Below are 22,116 nucleotides of genomic sequence, written 5' to 3' on the forward strand. Positions count from 1 at the left end.
ATAAAGCTTAACAAAATATTTTGCTATCACTGAAGTGTATATGTAGAACTGCAGGAGTTTAGATTTGCAAGGACAGTCTGCTCAGCTTAGACTCAGCTTAGTCTCTGCACCAGACATGCTCAGAATCTTTGGAAAACTGAGCTACAAAGCCCTAACAAGTACTTTCTGAGTATGTATGAACTTTGATGTTTATAAAGGCTTATAAATTGCCCAATTTGTGGCATATCTGTGAAAATCTGCCCATGTCTGAGACACAAAATGACGACATGCAGGGTACAGGTTATTTGAATTAGAAAGTACTATTTTCATGTAGTCACTTTAAAGGCCAATTCCATTCTGTAAACTTGGAAAGTCAAGTTATGGTGGCTGGCTGTTGAGGGGGACCAGCCCCATTACCTTTGTGATTAAGGAAAAGGCTCAAGTAGCAGAGTCTCTCCCTACCTATTCAGTGCAGGATAAAAACCAGGAGGAGAAGCAAAGGAAGCTACATCTTAGTTGTCAGATATGTATACTAGGTGTCCCTTGGTTTTCTTTGGGCCCCTTTAAGGTAGACTGTGCTTGGGGAAGCACGTGGCAGAAGCAGTTCTCCGAAAGACACTTCAACAGGTATGGGCCCTTTGCTTAGGGAGCTCATAGGGAGCTCTTTTTGCATCCTCCCTCAGAGATGCCCAGAGGGCCAGACACAAAATAAGCCAGAAACAGCAAAAAAAGGCAAAGCCAAGAATAAATATTTGAGATAAATGTTTCAAAATACAATGTTATAAAGCTATTTATTGTACTGAAGAAATGATTAGTAGGTACTCTTACAGTTAACCTAAACCAATGCTACAATATGCATGCTACTTTGAAAATAAGTAACTAAACTTTCAATAAATCTGTGACTACAATTATTCAACTAAAATGTCCCATGGAACAACTTGAGGATCTGGAGATTAACAGGCTCTTTGTCTGGTTCAGATAGAGTTATATTTCCTCTCCCTGAATTTACTGTCTCTGTCTTTAGCACTGTCTTTTGTTTACTATATAAACTTTGAAATTAAAAATATAATTTTGTAATAGGGCAACATGATAACAACAGGTGTGGTTGGCAAGGCCCACTGCTAGCAACATTGCTTACAACTGATGATGACCTGGGTAAGAATCATACTTATCTGCCGACTCAAATCATTCCCGCTGTAAACGAGATTGTGCCATGTCAGACTGTCAATACCATCACTACAAATGTCATAATTACTACAGATCCCCACCTTTTTTTTTTTTTTTTTTTACTGTACATGTTTCACTTTGGTTAAAACTCTCAGATCTCATTTTTTCAGTATTCTTGAGTGCTTCGTTCTACAACTCCATTCCTAAAAATTCCCCAGTCTTGAGGAAAAAAGATGAGCAAGGCAACTTAGTAGGTGCTGACTGCTACTGATACTTCTGTATATCTCTCAAGTATGAAGGCTATTCTTGCATTAGTTTTGCTCAGGTATGACTGGCTCATTGGGTGCGGACTTCTAGCAATACAGAACTTCTAGGAAATATAAAAGCTATCAGGCCCCCCTACATCAGTAACATCCCTTCTCACTCTCCATTTCTCTTGATTCTGGAGAAGAAACACCTTTGTACAGCATCTTTTAAAGCTGAGCTTGAATTTTCTACTTCCTAATATACTGATGAAATCATTCCATCAAAGGTGCAAGTTACATTAGTTCAAAGTTAAATTAGTACCAGATGAAAATGGTGTGCAATTTTTTACTGAAGTCTAGCAATGTTGAAAACAAAGGTATAGGAAAAGCAGGATAAGATACATGCTGTTTTAAAATTTTATTGTACTATTTTGTTTAACAGTTGAGATGCCAACATGAAACAAAAATGTAGTTTCAGTTTTTTTCCAGTATTCTTGCAAAATCTGGTTCTCTGAATAAAGTATGTGCATCTGCCCCAGCATCTTTCCTTACACATTTCTCATGAGATCAAAACTATTTATTAAGGCAGGGACTGTCATCCAGGGGTATACGTACCCCTGGGGGTACTTTGAAAGATCCCAGGGGGTATGTGGGGCCCCCCCATGCCACTGCCCCTCAGGAGCAGGGCCAGCATGGGGCGAGGGCAGGGCCATACAGACACTGTGCTGCCGCTGCTCACAACACCCTCACTCTGCATCCAGCTGCTAGCCACCCCCACCCCAGCTCCATGTCCGGCCGCTCATCCCCCCCCTGGGGGGTTTGTGTATTAAAAACACGGCCACCAAGGGTACACTTCTTTAAAAAGATTGAAAACCCCTGTATGAAGACGCTAATGGAACCCTGAGCTTTTCCTCTCTCAAGTGGTTGCTGTCTGTGAGAAGAGGGAGAACAAGCAAATAAACTTTGCTGCCTAAACTTAAGCACCTGAATCCATGCTGTGACAACTCACTACATAGGCATATCTCCAGAGTCCTCAGAATATCTGTTGTTCCCATGAGCCACTGTGCTTTCACCCAAGCTAACAACAAAATGGTACTGCCGTGCAATATTACAAGTGGAAAATTCTCAATTCCAAAAATATAATTGAAATGAAAATGAAGAATACTAGTCAGAAAGTAGGTATTATGAAAACACTATTGACTTTGCTAATTTTGTTAGGTGACTAATATTCAATAGTGTTATGGGAGAAAGAAGTCTTTGTTTTCCTGTAAAGCAGTGGCAGTCAGCTAATAACACGCTCCCAAGAAAACTTGTTCCTAAGAGCTGGCTGACTGAAATGGCCTGTAAGCAAACCAACCCATTTATGTTTCATTGGAATAAAAAATAGTTCCAATCACTGACTCCTTTTCAGAGACACTAACCCTATTTTCTTTACGTCCAGGATCTAGTTTTCTATATGGATCACAAACATGTATCCTGAATAGTATATTCTGAGGATTGTGTGTTAATACCTACAGAATCTTATTCCATCTGTGACCGGGAATGCTCCTGCTAATAGAGGCAAAAGACAGCATGAAAACAAACCTGCAGCTTCTCCCTCTGCTTACATACTGCGCAGAGCTTTCCGTTCATTTGTGATAACCATTTTTCATTCATAGCATAAACAAAGAGATACTATGCAAGCAAAACCCGAATTATACTCATTTTAATTCTATTCATTTAGCAGATATCTGAGAGACTTAGAGCCTCTGCATATATACCATATAAAAATATTAACATCATGTATACATTTATTAAATAAAACATGCCAAGTACAGAAGGCCACTTTTTTCCCTTCTTCCAAATGCTATCAATTGCCAGCCAACAAAATGTAGGTGTCAGGGTGCAAGGGTATTATTTCAGACGTTTCAGTTCATTAGCAAAAGAATGAGCATATGTCAGCAAGAAGATCTGTAGTGACTTCTGTGGCTTCTCTGCTGACGGTATGCTTGAATTTCTTTTCCCTGTGGAAGATATTTTTAGATCTCACTTCGATTAAGAGTAATTTTACATGTATGAGTAGTCTTTAAAATAGGGACACCAAGTCTTTCCTTCATATGAGCCATTGTGAATAAATGCCTTTTATATTATGAAATATAATATTAGGAACAGTTTCCACCCAGATATGCTTGATGTATAAAGTGTGACAACATTGGAGCAGCCTAGTACAAAAAATACCAAAACATACATAACCAAGAATAAAATCCAGTGTTCCCTTGCTGCATTGCCATAAATAAATTGTGAGTAAAAACATTTGTTTGTAAAAACAATTTCTGCAATGTATCTTTTGTAAGAGCTCCATATGGATATTATTCTAATACAGTACTTTGATTACATTTGAGATTCAACTTAAAAGTCTGGCTCATCAGCTGTCAGAGGTTTAAAGGACTAGGGCCTGACTAGAGATTTCCACAGAGATCAGAACAGACTTCCCTACAGAGGGAGATGGGATTAAAAAGTAATAAAAGTCACTCCCTTTCCTAGAATACTGAATAAATGGACAATCAATCACATAGGATATCAATCATTAGAGTAAGTCTACAGGAATAAAAAGGAAGAGGATGTTTACAGGATAAAATTTCTCGGACTCCATTAACTCCATGAAGTACTGAATGTTTAAGTGTGCACCAGTGCTAAGCTGTGAGAGCCTTTTTGAAGTTGACAGCCACACAAATGATCAGAAGCAAAAAAACCAAACAGGTTATTAACATCCTTAAAACTCACAAAATGCAACCTTCCTCTTTCAAAAATGTAGAGACCCAACATGAAACTCTGTAGAATACTGATGCTTCTTCTCCTACCCAGAAGCTCTGTAGATGAGAGAGAAAGCAATACATGGCAGACTGCAGGGCAGGGTACCCGGAAAGTCACCGAGCTACAACATTCTCAAACATCTGTAAAAGGTAGTTAAGCATTTTAACTTAAGTTTAAATGTACATAAGTTTTTTGTTTTTTTTTTCAATTTCAAAAAAGGAAATAGAAGAGCAATGCTGTTTTAAAAATTAAATTAGCAAAATCTGTTAACTCAATAACTCACAGTGCTCCTAAGCAATATTTTAACTGAAAAAAAGATCCTCAATATTTTGGGTTGCATTTCTTACTGGAAACCTTGCTCATAGGTTATCTACTGAGAAATGTACTTTCCATCTGGTCTTAATTATAGGGATCCGATTCAAAGATTAGGATTTAGTTGAGTAAAAGAGATGAAAATGGAATGCAACTGTTATAAAGATTAGTCAGGCTGGTTATTCCCTATCCCTATTCTGGGAATATAATAATACCAATATAGCATGATTATATAATATTAATGCTATGATTATAACATTTTTACTTTTTTTCTGCATTACTTTGACTCGTAGTGGCCAGTCGTGATCAGATTACAAAGGCACTAGGCGCTGTATACACAGAAGGGGAAAGATGGTCCAGAGTTATTCTTGTTTCCTAAATCTTTTAAAGTTTTAATTAATATATATATGTGTTAAAATTAAGTTTACTATAGCTGCTTGCAGATATTAAAAACAAAACATGCTTTACTAGAAAAAGCAGCATGTTATTTTGACCTGGCTCTGCAGTATCTGTATAGATCAGGCACTTCAGCGTGGCTTTTTGGCTCTTTTACCCAATAGCTGATTCAATCAGCTATTAGATAAAAGTGCCAAAACCACCCAATAAAGCTCCCAATCTATACAGATATCAAGCAATGGGGTCCAATTAGTGCGTTGCCTTTTCTGGGCATGCTCTGGGCCCAGCGCGGGAGCGTATGGAGTTTAAAGTAAAGTGCCTCTTTGTTGTTTTTTTTTAACCTCTGCAAGCAGCCTAACACTATTGGTAAAATACTGAAAATGTTGCCAAACTTCACAGGTATAATGTAACACTGTCACAGATAGGCCACACAGAAAAAATAAATCCTTCCAGTATCTAGAAATATATTACTCTACCTATGAAATATTTTTCCTTCTATAAAAGCACAACAGTACAAAGCTAGTTTCCTACATTTTGCAAGAGATTCCCAACAAGGAACTAATGAGCGGTCTTTTTAAACCACTTTCCTCTTCCTTTCCAAAACTATAACTTCAATATGAGATTACTTATGAACAGGGATCCGGGTTTTCCATTCACCATGGAAAAATGTGGTAAAACCCACATTTTCTCATTTTAAGGAGGAAAACCCAGATTTTCTCCTTCAAAGAGGAAAAATGTGGGAAACCATGGGTTGCAGGCTACACATGCACACAGGCTGCCAGGCACCTTGGAGAGCAGCTCCCACAGGTAAGTCTGGTGGGGAAGAGGTGGGGAAGGGGTGGGGGGGGGAAGGCTGAAGCCCCCATAGGGAGGGAGGGAGTTGGGCAGGCCTGGGGCTGCTACCCAGCTGGGATGGGCGGTAGGGTTTGGGGCCCAGGGCTGGAATGTACGGCTGCAGGGCCCAGGCAGGGAGCAGGATGGAGCCATGGGAGGCTCATCTGGGGGGCTGGCTCCCTACTGCTCCATGCAGTCCTGTGACAGGGAGGCTATGGGGGACATGGGCTCCCCAGATTTGTGTGCAGGGCAGGGGAAGGGCTCCCCTGCCCCGCTGCCTTTCCCCTGGGGCTTCTGTGGCCCAGTGGGTGAGACCTGGTGTGGCAGGACAGGGCAGGGCAGAGCATTGCTACCAGACCTGCACCACCATGGCAAGGTGCCACCTGTCTACCTGGCAGCAGCAGGGACGGCGGTGCGGGGCTGTGCCCCTTGCTGCTGCTGGGCAGGAAGAGGGTGCCTCACCATGGCAGCAAGGGGCTCGCAGCAACAGCACTGAGTTTCCCCACCCAGCCCAGCTCTGCCCTGCCACACCAAGTCCTGCCCACTGGGCTGCAGAAGCCCCAGCAGGAGTGCAGCAGGGCAGGGATCCTGATCCCACAGCAGGCAGGCTGCATCCATCCATGCCCTCATGGGCTCTGCTCTAGCTGTGCTACACATGGGGGAGATGGAGTTGGGCTCTGGACTCCGATTCACTGCAGCAGTTGCCACCTCCCACATGAGGCAGCCAGGGCTCAGGTGATGTTGTGGGGGCGGGGTGCTGTGGATCTGGGTCCCCGGTCCCATAGCTCTGGCCTCTTCTGGCAGGGCTGGGGGGCGGTGTGGGGGAGGGCAGGAAGCTGTGTGTGACCAGCAGGGCTGGGAGGCTGTGACTTGCGAGTGAGGGGCACTGGCATGGGCAGGGCATCGGCATAACAGGGCCGCTCAATGGTACAAAACAGTGTGGGGATGGGGACAACCTGCAACTGGACCCATGCCCTGACGAATGAAGGGGGCAAGGGGAGCTCTTATTTTCCATGATAAAAACCCCAAATCAATCGCGAACATTTACAGATATTTAGAATTTATTTTATTATAGCGATTGAGGCACTGGTAGACTTCCAAATTGCTCTAAAATTGTAAATATATCAATAAAACTTGTTCTACTGGGATGTGTGTGTGTGTGTGTGTGTGTGTGTGTGTTGTTTCATTTTAATCATGGGAAAACATAGATTTTCGTGAGTTTTAATCAGAAAAAAAAAATTAAAAAAAAAAATCACAAATTAAATCAGAGAAAGCCCTACTTAGGAACAAGTACAGCCAGTAAAGACTTTCTTCCAAGGAACGAACCTTATTGACCTTACTGTTTTTCATTGTTTCGTCTATTCTGTTTTAATGCCATATTCTTGGCTCCCCGTATTGTCCTCCCTTTTTCTGGCCAAGGTCTGTAACAGACTCCTATTTAGACAACTATTAGCTCTCCTGGCAGATGCTGAAATTCAGGGTATGGACAAAAAGACATTTTTGCCCACCTTAAAAAAAAAAAGGAGGGAAAAGGGCTGCTCTCGAGCATGGAGAAGTTGTTGCCATCTAACTGTTGGGTCTGCATGATCTAATAGGCCTCCTCACACATTACATTTATGCTATGATTTAACATTTTAATCGTGGTATAAATGGATGCTAATAGTGGATGCTACTTATTCACCCATTTTAAGGCACCATAAAATGGGAAATGAGCTATAAAAATATTCCATGTAGAATGCAGCATATTTTTATGGTTGGTTTGTAAAGTGCCTTTAAATGTGTGGCCAGGACCAAAAACCAGCGAAGTCCCGGGGCCAAGGTTAGCATGCTAAGGCAGGGGGCTAGCCTGAGGGTTTTCCCTGCTGGAGACTTTAAACCCTGCTCCCAGAACTTCTGGCTGGATTGTCAAGCATGGGAGGAATCAGAGGCTCACAGTCGAGGGAACTAAATGGCTTCTCCCACTGGGGACTTTAAACCCTGCACCTGGTAGCGCAGCCAGAGCTGCCTGGCATGGGGTTTAAAGTACTCAGTGGGGGAAAAACCCGAGGATGTTTGGGCAAGGGCCAACAGTCCGCAGATTGTCTACTAGGACAGCCCCAGGTAAACTAGACCTAGGGCTGACCAGCCAGGGATAACAAGCAGCTGACTGCCCTGCCTTGCCCAGCCCTGCCCATGCGTGTCAGGCTGCAGCACGCGTCTTTGAACTTTCTGATGGATGGGGAGCCTGGGATTATTATCCTCGTCTTTCCCTGCACTGGTAAGTAATATTGACATGATTTGGATCTGATCTCCTATCCCAAAATTGTGTGACATGGCAGAAGGCATAATTGTTGGGATCGGGGATCAGATCCTATTACACCACTAAATGAACATGTGCTGGGGCCATAGTGATACAAGTTAGAGCTCTCTAAATTTGACCCTGAATGAAGCAGGGTTAAAACTGGAGGTTTCCTAAACATTACCACAGAATGAGGCAAATGCAATAGTCTCACTGTAACAGCTTGTATGGTCTATTTTGTTACCAACTCAGTTGTTACATGTGCATATACCCTGAGTAACACCTTAAAGTGAGGCCTTTAATAGAAAAGTGCCAACACCTCTGCGGTGTTCCACATTCAGGAGGCACTACTTCATTCTCAGGGCAGCTAGGATCTGGAACCAACTTCCAAGCGAAGTGGTGCTGGCTCCTACCCTGGGGGTCTTTAAGAGGAGGTTAGATGAACACCTTGCTGGGGTCATTTGACCCCAGTACTTTTTCCTGCCGTGGCAGGGGGTTGGACTTGATGATCTGCTCAGGTCCCTTCCAACCCTACCAACTATGTATCTAATACACAAGAACTGTGTTGAGAAAGTGGATTATATTTCCAGGTCTATATTGATCAAGTTGGCTCCATGACAGTTGGTAACTCCAGGGCAAGCTTTGAAAGAATTTTGATATGGTTATTAGGTTAGTAGGTATCTATGTAAGTAATTATACAAATATAAGTAGCTCCTCAACAAGTGTGACACTGGTCATACAGGAAGTATTCTACCAATAGGTGGGGCAGAAGTTTTCTGCCTCTGGAAGATCTCAGTTATGCCCTGTCCACAATGCTCACGCTACTGTCTCTAGAAGTCTGGCATTAAATAGAAAGCAAGGAGCTTGTGCATTTTTTCCTGGCCCTTGCCCCTCTTCCATGGGTTCCCCAAAGCCAGGACCTTCATTAAAATAAACTTTTCTTTGAAAAGTCTTGCTCCATTCCATTAAGAATTTTCAACAGGATAATACAACTCAAATTAAATTGTCATCATCGTCTACCAGAGATTTGGGGTAATTCAGTGTTCTGTCCAGGTCCTGTATCTTCCAACTACTACCACAACTGTAGAAGGAAAGAGAGCAGCTAATTATTAGGTAGTTCTGTGAAATTTGTCAATGTGACTGGCAGCATGCATTGCAAGTAGAGATATTCCTTGTCTGTTTTAACATTGGGTTTCAAGGAAAAGCTACTTACAAGTTCCTTGAAAATTAGCTTGCAGCTAATTAGCTAACAGATTACACCTAGAAAGCATGTCTTGTAAAGAGCTGGGAAAGTAGGTGGTGTTGAAATCAGTGAAGAGTGGACTAAAACTGAAAGAATAACAAGCAGTGCAACTGCTGGAAGGATCTTTCTGCTTCTCATTTAAGAATAGATAAGACATTAAATAATAGACTTTGTTTCATTCAACTCATCAGCAGCTCAGTACATGATTTGAGAGTTGTACCAGCTTCACTAAATTTTCTATCTGGTCACTGATATTTACAGGCCAGAATATTATGCACATGGATATAACATCCTGTTTATACTCATACTATGACAGAGGCTTCTCTTGATTTGAAATCCAACTATATTCTAGGTTACATTAAATTTCCCCCATTTTGGCTATGTTAAATGCTGAGTTCTGGGATTCTCTCTCTCAGGCCCCTGACATGTTACACTTACACAGATGTAGCTTCACATTCATTCAGTTAATGGCATGATAAAATGAGGAATAAATAAGTGCTAAAGTCACTACACAAAATATGTGAAATCATATTGTTGCTGGTTCCTACCATGACTTTAACTGATGCCAGTGCTCTCAGCCTCCCGAACACAAATCCACATACTCCCAAATCTAGGAGTACTTACTGGTCAGCTGATCAGGGGGTCCAGCTGGATGAGTACAATGAGCTCCCTCGGCTGGGAGCTCCCAATCTTGGTGGATCCCTAACCCCTGCAGCTGGGAGACTCATTAGCTGATAGAAGCTCCTAGCCAGGGGGGTTTACCCTGCATTTCCAGTCACAGGAACAAAGACTAGCGCAGGCTGTAGAATTGCTGCCTGCACTGACAACATGGTATGACAAAATCTGATACTTGATCCCACAGTCACACCTCTTGCCATGCATGTGCAGCATGGCAGGAAGCACAATGGGATGCACATTACATACCAAGCACACCTTCTTTTTAACTCCTGTCAGTGGCCTCAGTGAAAAACATGCCAGGTAATATCACTGAAAACTGTCCAAACACAGAAAAAATGTAGTTGCCCAGCAAAAGTTGAAGAATAAATAGGTACTCTGAAAAATTTGTATTTCTGCTGTAGTGAGAAGAGACACATTTTTGTAGTTTTTGTAAGTCTCCTATCATTATGAGAGTTACGAGAAAAGTGAAATGGACTTTTAAGTGTTTAACAGCTTCGGATAGGTGGGGAATATAAATGTAATTGATCAATTTGCTTGCTGAACAAGAGTACTAAAAGTCTTACGAGTAGAATTGCTAGAGCAAAGGCATGGTTACCTTTGTATTTTGACTGGTTTCTAAAAATACAGAACTCCTGATTCATCACTACCTTGTATATTTTCCTGTGTAAAATGCAATGGCAAGTGGTGGTAAAGTGATGGTAAAATCCAGTGCCAACAAGTGGCAAGGCCATAGGATTCACACAGGTATGGGTTCTTTGGATCTATGCTATAGTATGACTCCAGCCATGCAGAAATGTTTCAGAGCTTCTCTACAGTCTTCCTCCTCAGGCCATGTTCAAACATTCAGTTTCTCCTGAGAGAGTTGCTGCTCTCCCAGGAGAAACCACAAGCATACAGAAGTTCAGGATTTTTTTTCCCCAAAGAAAAAATGACCACACCAAAAGAAAAATAATTTGGCAACAACCAGGGTTAAATCACTCCCAGGAGAGTGTTCACAGCATAATCCACCAGCATAGTCTACCAGCATCCAAGGGTGCTTTGTTCTCACTCTCCCACCAGAGAGAAACTGCATTTCTTTCTAAACTCTGCTGCTCCAGCTGACCAGGGAACAGAACATGCCCTCTTCACAATCCTCACATTGTGCTGTGGGGAAATGCACGCAGTCTGAGTCAGTCGATCAGGACTACCCTGTGCACTGCTGCTGTTCTGTCTCTAGGCAGTCTAAGGGAGTCTTCAGAGCACACTTAGATGGGTGCACAAGGCCCCCCAGCTGCAGAGCATCAGACCTGCAAGCTTTTTGTTCTCTAAGAGCTCAGCATGCAAATGTCTATTCAGGCATCTCTAGGTAAGTTTTTCTACCAGGAGAACAAACCTTGGAGAATTCTCCCAAATTATTTGAACACATGTATGCACATACTTAGAAGATTGGCCATTATTTGTGCTGGATCTGGCCCTTAAATATGCACCAACCACACCACAAGACATAGGAACAGGTACATAGTTAAATTTTAATTCCATATCCATTCTTCCAACAAGCATCATATTGCTTAATTTTAATGTCTTACTTCAACATAATTATCCTTTGTTATCAACATAATTCTTAAATGGGTTTGTGTGTTTTTGAGTTCCTAGTTATATAATTTTATTTTTCTAAACCTTTATTTTTTTGTCCATTATAGTTCGAAAAAAAGTTCCTCAAGGTCTTTTTAGGGTTTGGCATATTGTCTTCCTTAATACCCTTCTTTTAACTTGTTTTAAGATTTATAATGTGTGAATATGTTCCCTCTCTAAATTGGGACTATAATTTGGATCACTTAATTTTCTTAACATTTTGCAGCTTAAAACTTTAAAAAGAAAAAGGCCTACTTTTCTTGTGAAATGGCTAGGGCTCAATGGGAATTTTTTGTCCATGTTTCAGTAAGACAGTCACTTATATTGAACTTGTATGAGGCTGGGAATAATTTTTTCATTAATGGTAATTTGGTTTGAGCCACCTTTTTATTTATTTTTTTTAATCCCACTTAACTTTCCTGATCTGTCATTCTGGAAATGATTGATTTTATTATGAAGATGCATTATTTTGGTTAGTAGAATATTAAAAGTTCTTCCCATTATGTTTAAGTTTTGATATTTAATTACTATGTTGCACACTGTACTTAATTGTGATGCCTATAATAATAATAGTGACAATTTCAACTGCCTTAATATGGAAATATCTTGAATAGAGAGAAGAAAGAAAGATTTGGGGGAGCAGTGACAAGCAGAATGGGGAAAGGGGTGCTTGTAGGTGTGATCAGCCCATGAGAAAAAGCATTAGGACCTGATGGTGAGCACAGTACAGCATAAGAGTATTATAGTACTTTAAGATGTATTTTGTTTAATCAACTTGATGCCTGTCATGAATGGTGAAAGATGCTGTCAGCTTAAACTCCGTTGCTTCTAGAGAGTGCCATGACCTTATCCGACTAGTGTATTTGTGTGAACACAAATGAAGGTACATTAATTTGTTTCTGGTCTGGGATTCTGTCTGCAGGAAAAAAGCATTTTAGTGTCTAAGGCTTTGTGGGTGCACTGGGCCTGCCTACCTTATTTGATACACAGATTATGTCCTGTACTAATGCCTTTATGTTGCTGCTGCAGTGACAAGGGATCCTACAGCTGCTCCAAGTAGACATCTGAAAATTCTCTGTGCTCTAAAGCCAGTACAAGACCAAACCATCTACTGGTATGAGATGAATAAAACAGGTATACAACAGCACTGTGGCATTCCTTTGGCAGCATAACAGTTGGTGCATCTACACGTGCACTGATGTGCTTTAGTTAATGCACATTAAATTCTAGTACCTCCAGGTGCCTGTACATGAGCACAGAGGCTGCTCTAATGCTCTGTAATTAAAGCATGTTGGAGCAGCCTCAATTAATCGAGCCTGGAGCGTGGTAATTATTGTGCTCCAGCTGCCTCCAACATCTTGTTTATCAGCATCCACACAATTAAAAATAGTGGTGTGGGCACCTGTACTAAAGCTCATTCAAGGAGCTTTAGTTCAGGCACCCCCACTGCCATTTTTAAGCACAGGGATGCTAATAAACAAGAAGCTGCAATGCTTTAATTAGTGCAGCCATAGGAGCCACTCAGGGCTGCTCTAATTAAAGCACTGCCTCCTATAACCCAGAGCACATGTAAAAGTGCCCTCCATTGTGAGGTACTAGGAAAATGCACACCAGCCTGTCTTAATGCATATTAACCTAGGAGCACAGGGCATTTATACATGTACTCTGGGGGGGGGGGGGGGGGGGAGGTGCTTTAATTACAGCAGCTCCAAGAGCCACTCTAATAAAAGTGCCTGGAAAGTCTCATGTATCAGTGTCCCCACACTTAAAAATGACAGCGGGGGCACATTATCTAAAACTGATTGAATGAGATTTAGATAAAGCACCTCCCCTGCCATTCTGAAGCGCGGGGACACCGATACGTGAGACGCAAAAGGCTGCTGGACTGTGGTAATTGCCATGCACCAGCAGACTCAGTTAATAAATTCTACTCTGACGTACTGGAATTCCAACGCATTGGAGCTTGTGTATAGGCACCCACAGTTTTTAAGTGATGCTTAATGCACATTAGCCTATTTTAATGTGCATTAACTAAATAGCATATTTAATGCACATTAAAATAGGCTAATGTGCATTAAAGCGCATGTGTAAATGCACCCAGCAAGGACCAATGCTTGGCAGCCTATGTTAAGGCAGCCCTTACAATATCCAGTATTCCAGGAGCATAAAGGTGGCATTCCAACATTTTTGGCACACCCCAACCTAGGCCCCTGTACTAAATACCCCTCAACCAGATCTCAGGTTCCACATAAATGCTTGTAAGCATATCAAGTGACTATTCCATTGCATTCTATCATAAGCTACTGTCAAAATTATGGAAATAACATTTTCACATAAATTCCTTTTTTTTTTTCTCTTTGAGACATCTCACTTTAATAGTTTAAAGCTAACTTGTTGGGAGGAAGTATAGTTTCAGTCTCTAGAAGATTCAGAAAAGAACTCCACATTTAAAGAGTAAGTCAGAACCCCTGTTGTATTGCAAGCTACTTCCACTGACTTGTCCTCTACAAAACCTGCCAATTCTGCAATTATACTTTGCGTGGTTTTCAACACCCACACCATGCACTGTTTCATATAAGCAAGCTCACTAACCATAAGATTTTTTCAAACTTTCACAGCTCCATAAAACATAAACAAACAAATCTTATTAAAAATCAAGCACATGATTAGTTGAGTATTTACCCTACAACAACAATCCTGCATCCAGACAAATGTTGGAAATGCAAAGTTTCCCCCCTCCCTATCAATAATTTAGCCACAATCTACGGTGTATTAATAATCACAAAGTATCTATAACACTTATACTTTGTATTTTTACGGATATACTGAATTCACAATTGACCTTAGAAATGTTTCAGATGGAAAAGTTAGCAGTGGTTTGCCAAGACTTGTCCTGTATGAACCGAAGATTTACAAAGTGTTAAAACATGCTAAAATAATGCTTTCCTTCCAGAAAAGACTATGCCAGGGTTTTCTGTGATATTCAAAACTGTGCATACAAATCTATGCATGGGTGATCAGAGATGAATGATTAACATAAGATTATAAGTGGTTTAGGATAAGGTTTGTTCTTTGTTATGTTTATACAATATGCAACATACTGGGAAACAGGCTTCTAGGTTTTACCCTAAAAAAAGCTACAGTAACAACATAATAGGATATCACTGAAATGAAGTGTGCTCATTATGATAGATGCTGGCTTTCAGAAATGGCAGATTCTTAATCCTAAAAATATTTTTTTATGATGCGTTTCATGCTTAAATTGGTATGCTGTACTGACTTGAATAAGACGACAGGTGATAATATTAGTTCTTTGCCACAGTACCAGGTGACTGCACTCTAGTGTCATATTTCCCCATTAAAAGCTATTTACCAAAGAATCACATGTTGCTTTACAGGTTTCAAAATCACTATTTTTTGATGAAGGGTAGAGTTTGCTCTCACAGAATATCTGACAACTTTCTCAATATTTATCCATTTGAATATAAATATATAATATTGGCAAGAAGTCAAATTATGGATCATTTCCTATATAGACTCTATATGTTAGTGAAGGAAAAAAAATCCCAGACATGGATCTAGATACCAACATCCCAAATCTCAAATGAATTCAGATCAAGGGACTCTGCTTTTCCCATTAGAAATGTAGGAACAATTTGAGAAATTCAGATCTAGTTCTTTCCACATATTTTCAATCAGTCACACCCTGGAAATGACTAGAAGTATTTAGATTCAGCCTTCAGCTGCAGGTGAGTCTTGGGATGATTGATTAAGATCTCTTTTGAGTAGAATTAAGGAAGTAAGGAAGACCTCTATGGACCTACTATGTGGACAGAAAGAAAAAGAATCACAACAGATAGTTAAAATCTCTCTCTCTCTTTATCATCCACCATATACACATTGAGGCAATTGCCCAAGGTAGCAATATATTATGGGCAGCAAAATGTTTATTATAATGCCCACCAGGATCCACTATAATTAAAAGGTGTTCCTACTGTTCATGACTCTACACTTCCCTCCCACACTGAGCTGCCGTACCACTTCAGACAGCATATGCAATAAAAAAAACTCTTTCTGTTCTAACTAGTTCTCATCCAGATCTTTCAAGGATTTTTTTTTTTTTTAAAGCATCTGTATTGCTGTTAGGGTCACCACTGTGGGTTCTTCCTTCCCTGTGGAAACACTAGTTTATCTGCGCTTTTCTACCAGATATCCCACCCAACTATTGGCAGCAAAATAGGACAAACCATATGAAAGAACAAAGTGGGGAAGGAGCGAGTTCTTCTAATGATACAAAACTGGAAGAAGTTATGGTGAACTTACAGGAAATTAAAGACATGCCACAAAATAGGATGTGTTTATACACATACAGAGCAAAAAACATTTAAAAATGAGTGCAAAAAGGAGTCAAGATAAATAACAAAAGCATTGATTTAAAAAAAAAAAAAGGAAATGCATGGGCAGGGGGGCTCACAAAAGACAACCCTTTTCTAAACGCACCAAACAACTCAATAGGAAAGAAAAAAAACTGGGACAATTTTTCCATAATGTACATTTGCAAGCAGCTTTTGATTGTGCATATTTTTTAAATATAGGAAGAGAAGTCAAAACTTTTTAGTTAACCTTGTTGTACCTTTCTGGGGCTGAGCAGTTCAATTCTGTGGGGGAAAGAAAATCACCATACCTCATATTTAAGTTATAAAAAGAGGAATTTCCAGATGTTATCCAGCTTTCTTTTACATTACTAGTTTCTTCTGTAGTACCTCCAGAGATTTTAGTGCCTCTACAGGTGGGGGTGGGGGGAAGCTGGGATAGCAAATAATGAAAGTAACAACTGCAGAAGATAATCTTTTTTTTTTTTTACAATGATTTTTACACTCTCAATATACAGAACCCAACACGAACAGTCAACTAAAGATATGTAAATGTATATAATTATATAGCAATAGCCAAAGCCCACAAAATACTAATGAGCTGCTCCAAGATTATCAAATAACAAAAAAGAGAATAACAGAAAAAAAAGTGTTATGCATATGAATTCTGTTTTTCCATTAAATAAAAATTCTACAACTTAAGCAGCCATCTCCAGAAGTAATATATCTGTGGCACATTTGACCCAGAGAGGCCATCAATCACACAGGGTCTGAAAGCTGGCAGAGGGACCCTTACCGACTGATTTTGGAACTGGATACCATAAGAAGCAGAGGGTCTCCTAGGGAAAACAGAAGTTAGATATTATAGAGGGGTTGCAGGTGTCAGAAGAATGGAAGGATGCCATTAAGGAAGACTGAAAATTCTAGCTGGATTAGGAAGAAAAAAAATGCAGAATGGTTGGGAAATGCAAATGGACATTCATGGAACCAATAATATTTAGCTTATATAAGGACACATATTCAGTTGAAGTAAAATTTCATAGATTACTAACTTCAATTGTACCGTGATGTGTCCTGTAGAGTTTTGTGACTGCTGGGGTCTTTGAAGGGTTTCAGTTTGCTATTATGGAAATTATATTTTAACTCATCTTTACTGTTGCACTGGTCGCTACAAGCACACTCCAAGGTTAGCACAGGTAAACTAGGAAATAACAGCTAATTCAAGAGCTATCAGCATAAACCATCTGAATTCTCCAGAGGCTGTCACCCTCTTTGTTACCTGCGAAAATGAAGTGTTCTATATTTATGGTACGCAACTAAAACAGAGAAAGAGTGTCCTTTAGAATGCCTGCATGATTTAAAAGAAATAATGTAAGAAAAACACTTTAAATGTTTCATATAAACATCACTTAACTGAAAAATAATTAATTATGGAGACTCCCTAATGTTCAGTAATAAATTTAGAATAAGTACTGTAATCCCTGATAACATATGCACTTGATCTCTATTGTAAGATAGAGGAATATGATACACTGCTCAAAGGAGGGAAAGAAAATGAAAAACTAATGTTTCAAGAAGGTGTTATTGTCATGATTTATTCAAAGAAATACGTCTTTGAAATCTACCAATCTGGAAAAGAACATATGAAAATCAGAGCTAAGGTCTTACACAAAACTTTTAAGAATGTCAAATTATTAGGATTGTGTTCTTCAAGAAATCAGAGTCCTAACGCAGGCATATTTATCACCTTCCAAACTATATAATGAGAACCTGAAAATCTTTAAGACTAAGAGAAAATTATGAAATCTGCATACCTGAAAACAATAGGGACCTGATTTTTTAAGATGCTGATCCATACTTCTCTTCTTGATACAGGGCATGGACAGGTATTCATTTGCAGCACTAGAAATCTTCCCAAGAGAGGGAGCATACCGGCATTCCAGCCTGCAGAAGCCTCCTCTCTCATGGATCTGTCATGTTTCCTGGGGGAGAAATTATATGAATACCTGTATGCTCCTTTTTCTAGTGGGAGAGCTTGCTTCTCCTCCTAGAGATGTAATGCCTGTCCATACCCACAGTAGCCGCTTCATAATTGTGTTACATGAGTCAGACGCCACCAGTGACTTAGTCTTCCCCATTCTCCAAAACAGACATATTGAAGCATTGGGTCCGAGTTAAAAAGAAGCCACTACCTGGGATGCTCAGCACCTGGAACAAGTGAAAGCTTTCAAATAGATCTTTGTATAGCTTTTCCCTCCCACCATTTTACCTATTCACTTCCTCCCATCACCCAACGTATTAATTTTCTGCTCACCTAATCGTACCCCCTACCTATGAATCATTTAGGAATGGCGTATTCTCGTCAGCCTGCTGACATGTGTACTGTACCTTGTATACCACTGTGGTTCTGTCGTCTGACATTACTAATATCATTCATCTTATCCTCTTATTTTGCACAATGAGATGCACCCTGTGAATATAATATTAGTCTCTAACCAGTTGGAGATAATTTATCAGTATACTGCATTTCATACATAACTCTCATTATTAACAATATCGTGCATGCAGCTCCCTAGCAACTGAGGCAAAAAATTCGCCCTTTTATGTTCTCTTTCTCCTTCTAGAAGAGACCACTTACTATTTTTTTAACTTGATATATGTGTTGTCTTGGCTACCTGACAGCTCAACTTATTCTGATTGATGGTCCTTAAGAGAAAATTTTAGCCCCTTTTATACACCTTAGGTTTTGATTCTGCGACCCTTTCCCATGCAAAACTCCCACTCCAGTCATTTTAGTTCTGGTCAATATATAAAACTGAAACAAAAAAAAGATCTCCCCAATAAAAGCTAACCACATATATAGCTATCTTAATCATCAGGAGCTGGGAAAGAAATGTTATATGGGTGAAAGTGGTAATACTGGATCCATTAGACAGAAAATCAGAAAAAAAACCCTGTCTTCTGATTGTCTCCAATCCTAGGATGCATAGGGTTGTACAATTTTTTGCAAACAGCTTCAAAGGAAAAAGAGCTTTTTAAGTTAACTGCTACTCCCCATGATCTAGACTCAAATATAAAGATGAACCTAGTTGATGTCAAGGGAGAGCCTTGAATTAGTGCTGCCTGTTCTTTATTCAAAATGCTGGCTCTAATGAACCACTCATTTGAACATTTACTTCAAAAACAGTGAACAAGGAAATTCAATTTGAGAGAGTGCTGGTAGGATTCATTTTAGCAAATATTTGAATAAATAATGGAATAATAATTAACACTTCACACTCCAATAATAAAAGATCTCCATGTTTGGGAAATGTTGAGACTGTTTCTACATGGGATGTAGATGAAGAGAACTTCCCCAGCATACTATAAGCAGCACAATATGGGGTCAGTTCAGGTCAAGATGAGTGATTTATATGGGAAAGCATTGGGAATGACCAGTTCAGTGAATGCTTTCAGTAACCTCAGTTGTAACTATTTCCACTCAGTGAGGGAGGCAGCGCTCTATCAGGGTAAAATGCCTGTATTGCACAGAGGGAAGCTTGGTGAATGTAAAGACCATGAACCTATATTCCATTTGTGCTAGGAAAAAAGCTCTTTCTTATAGCACAAAGAGCTGTACAGATGTTCTAGAGACTTCTTGAGGAAGAGCCAGTTCTTTTCTACAGGAAGTTAGATCTGGTACCTATGAGGAAGATTTCCTTCCTCCTGATATAACTTGAATGCCTGTACATTTTTCTTGGGTGTGAAAAATACCCAGTATCATAGAACCTGATATCCTACAGTCCTCTTCTTTCCCTTCTTTCCAGAAACAATCTTTCAGGGAGCCCTGTGTAGATGGTGCCTTGAATAATTACCCCCACCACCACCAATCAGCTGACTGGCAGAAAGAGTGAGGGGGAAATTTTCCAGCAGGAGGAATCCTCTGATATCTTGCTTGTGATGCCGTAAATATTTCTATGGCAGCACGAATGCTGAGCAAATAGATGCCATAACCTTTTGTGACACCATATGAAAGGAAAAAGTGGTGCAACAAAAGGTGGTAATAAACTCTGCCATTTTATTGTGGCAGATGTCTATTACCTCTCTGATGGAAGAATAAAAGCAGCGCCAGCTGTCCTGCCACCCCGGGCAGATGTTCTGGGGGTTTGAGGCCCTCAAACCCCTGGAGCCCCTGCCTGCTTTCCCTGCTTAGAGGCATCTTTGAGAGTCTTGGGGTGCCTCTCTCTAAGCAGGGCAGTTTGGGTTCCACACTGAGCCAGACCTGTGACCCCAAATGCAGGTCTGGTTGGGTGAGGAAAAGCCCCAGTTTCAGTCAGATCTATGCCCCAAGTCTGGCTGAGTGGGGAGAGCAAGGAGATCACATCCCTCACTGTCCCACACCATGGGGAAGACAAGGGACTATGTGTGTTTCACTCGGTGAAGTGGAAAAGCTGTACCACAGTACAACGTGGCACAACTCATCTGCTTTGTTGAGCAATGTCTTTTTCTAGCCTAGGAATGGGTTCCCCTGGTGAGAGAATGGCCTCCCTGTGCTGCCAATATGCCGAATGGTGGCAGTGGGGCATCCTCCCTGAAGGGGTTTCCACCATGGCACAATGTCCCTTGCTTTGCCCCACTGCTCCAGGTCAGCCCTGGCAGCAGGGCTCCCTAAGCCTTGCCAGTGTGTCACAATACCCCTACCTTATCCTGCTGTGCTCTGGGTCAGTCAGGAGTGCAAACAGTGGGGACTATTCTGTGTGAGTGGGCACCAGGAAGGTTCCCACCACAGCTGAATCTACTTAACTTTTGCCAATCAGCTAATTAGTGGGAGAAGGGGAGGGACATTCTCCCACGGCTGAAACCCTGTGCAGGCTGTCTGTAGCAGCTGCTGTTTTTCAACAGCTGCCAGCAGTCAACTGACAGCCTGCCCCCTTCCCAGGCAAGGGAGAGGGCAGGCTTTCAACTCATGGGTTCCTCTAGGGGCACAGGTGGCCCAGGAAGCAACCTCAGTGCCCCCTAGCTGGAGAACATGCCTATGAAGCGCTCCAGCCATGGAGCTGAAATGTATGTACACTCCAGCTCCCAGGCTATTTTTCTACCAGTAAGAATTTCAGATACATGAATGTCTGTACATAGCCAAACTGTATTTTATATCCCATGGTGCCAGCTTAATTCAATTTGACCCATTCATTCTTTAAGCCTTAAAACACAGCATTTTGTGCCAATTTCGCACTCCTTGTATTCTAGGCCCAGCTCCTATCATTAATTAGACATGGGTACATGATTAGATTAGAACTATACAATTTATATTCAGACTCTGCTAGCCTTAGAACAGTTGCCACAGTCAAGCATAGGCAGGATAGCAAAGTTTTTGCCACACTTCCTCATCCCTCCATGACCCAAGGAAAACTATGCATTTCATAGTGGCTGGATGTATTGGGTGCACGTCCCTTATATACTAGTGAAGGGCTCCTACAAAAGGACAATGTTGAAATAAGGTCTCTGCACCATGTGTTTTATTCCCACCTATAAAATAATTATTATAATACCTTTTAGGGAAATGTCCTATAAAAATTATGAAAAAATTATAACCATAGTATAGGGCTTTTTTATATAAACCTATGGAATTCCAAAGAGTACTACCACTGTTATATACAGTATGTAGAATTCTTTCAGATATTCCTGTACAAGTTACAGAAATACAGTATTCTAAATTCCACGTGTTTTACAGTAAGTAACCACATTAGGTTTACATAAAACTCAGCTGGTTTCATCTCTAACCTATAGGACTTTTATATAAGGGTAACCCTTTGACAAGAGTATTTTGAATGTATAAAAAAAAGTGGTGTTTTATTCAGTCACTAGACTCTGAGTTTATTTGCAAGGCACAATGATCACAAAAACAGAGCTATTAATGAAAATTTCCTACTTGTTTCTGTTGGAATTCCATTATTTAATACTGATAAAAAAAATCACAGAAGTATCTATCTATATGCAGTCCAATTTTGTACAAAAAAAAAAAAAAAAAAAAAAAGAGAATGTTCAAGGAATTAACTGGAATTAATACTGGCAGAGATGTTCTCAAGACATGTTGCATCAAATCTGATCTGGCTTCACATTAAATTACAATTCAGTCTCCTATACATTTCTCTGTTCTGCTGAACAGTACATGCTTTCACTGGATCATAGAAAGTTAGGGTTGGAGGAACCTCAGGTCATTTAGTCCAA

General features: G+C 40.5%; 1 protein-coding gene across 8 annotated transcripts in view; it reads right to left on the reverse strand.

Annotated features, from left to right (window-relative positions):
* The window catches only part of B3GALT1 (beta-1,3-galactosyltransferase 1), a 403,400-nt gene that overhangs the window by 351,227 nt on the left and 30,057 nt on the right, over positions 1-22,116 (reverse strand). The window contains exon 2 of one of the 8 annotated variants that reach the window (XM_059727314.1): positions 4,762-4,825. The exons of the other annotated variants lie outside the window; for them this stretch is intronic. The gene's annotated coding sequence lies outside the window, so the exon portion shown is untranslated. The remainder of the gene's footprint in view (positions 1-4,761; positions 4,826-22,116) is intronic. 8 annotated transcript variants of the gene reach the window in all.

Source organism: Alligator mississippiensis, chromosome 4 (assembly GCF_030867095.1).
Source record: "Alligator mississippiensis isolate rAllMis1 chromosome 4, rAllMis1, whole genome shotgun sequence".
NCBI classification, from domain to species: Eukaryota; Metazoa; Chordata; order Crocodylia; family Alligatoridae; genus Alligator; species Alligator mississippiensis.